The sequence below is a fragment of the Acomys minous genome (assembly GCF_964271855.1).
Source record: "Acomys minous genome assembly, chromosome: 3".
Lineage (NCBI taxonomy): Eukaryota > Metazoa > Chordata > Mammalia > Rodentia > Muridae > Acomys > Acomys minous.
Window position 1 is genome coordinate 56,484,244 of NC_140485.1, and position 1,149 is coordinate 56,485,392.

Here is a 1,149-nt window from a genome sequence, read left to right on the forward strand (position 1 = left end):
TTTTAGCTATTTTTTTTAATCTGTCAACATAGGAAACATTTTTGTAAATAACTAAACTAGTATCTAACATGGCTATGAGTTTGCTTATCTGACGACTAATATGTATTTCTTAATGATCTTAAACAGTTGGCAATAGTAGCTTTCAAAAGGAATAAAATTTAACACCGTGGTTTTAATAATTATTTAGGTATCTTAGCATGTGGTAGCAAAATATAAGCCAATGTAAGATTTTTAGCTTATTTATATTCTTTGGTCTAAAAGTAGATTCAATAATCTATTATTTTACTTACCAATTTTATAAGCAACCCTTTTAAAACAATAAATATCTATCATCCATAGGATGATCAAAAACCATCCACCGTCTCTTGGAAATAGGATGTAGTGTTTTGATTTTTTTTTTTTTTTAATTTCTTCCTGCTGATTTGGGTTGAAGTTTTTGTTGGTAGTGTGGTGGTGCTTTGTTTTTTGGTGGGTTTTTTTTGGTGGTGGGGGGACAAGAAAATTGGGATATTGTCCAGTCTTAAGAAAGCTAGTTGTAGCCGGGCGTGGTGGCACACGCTTTTAATCCCAGCACTTGGGAAGCAGAGACAGGCGGATCTCTGAGTTCAAGGCCAGCCTGGTCTACAAAGCGAGTCCAGGACAGCCAGGGCAATTGATTACATAGAGAAACTCTGTCTCAAAAAACCAAAAAACCAAACAAACAAACAAGAAAGGTAGTTGTAACTTTTGCTGTCTCTGAATGCTGAGAAAGTTCAGAGCTTAACTAAGTCCTGACTGGAACAATATATGAACAATCCAGCTAGCCATTTTGAAACTGTCCCAGATGCAGATTCCTGAGAAAACAGTTATTGAGGTAGTAGTCTGTGAGGTTGGATCACCTAGGATACTTTTCTTTTTTAGTGTCTGGTCCTCTTGTTCTGCAAAACATTACTTTTCAAAGGTATTATACATTTGTCTATTAATATATGTAAGGACTGTGTACTGAGCATAGTTCAGTTAAAGATGACTCTCTGTTTGAGCAGGTAAGGAATCTGTTTTTCCATGTACGTTAGTTTAGACTGTATAACCAAACTTTAAAATAAAATCTTACCTATGTCATTTAAAAGAGTGACATGGTAAGTCCTGAGGAATTTGTAGCCCAAGATTTAT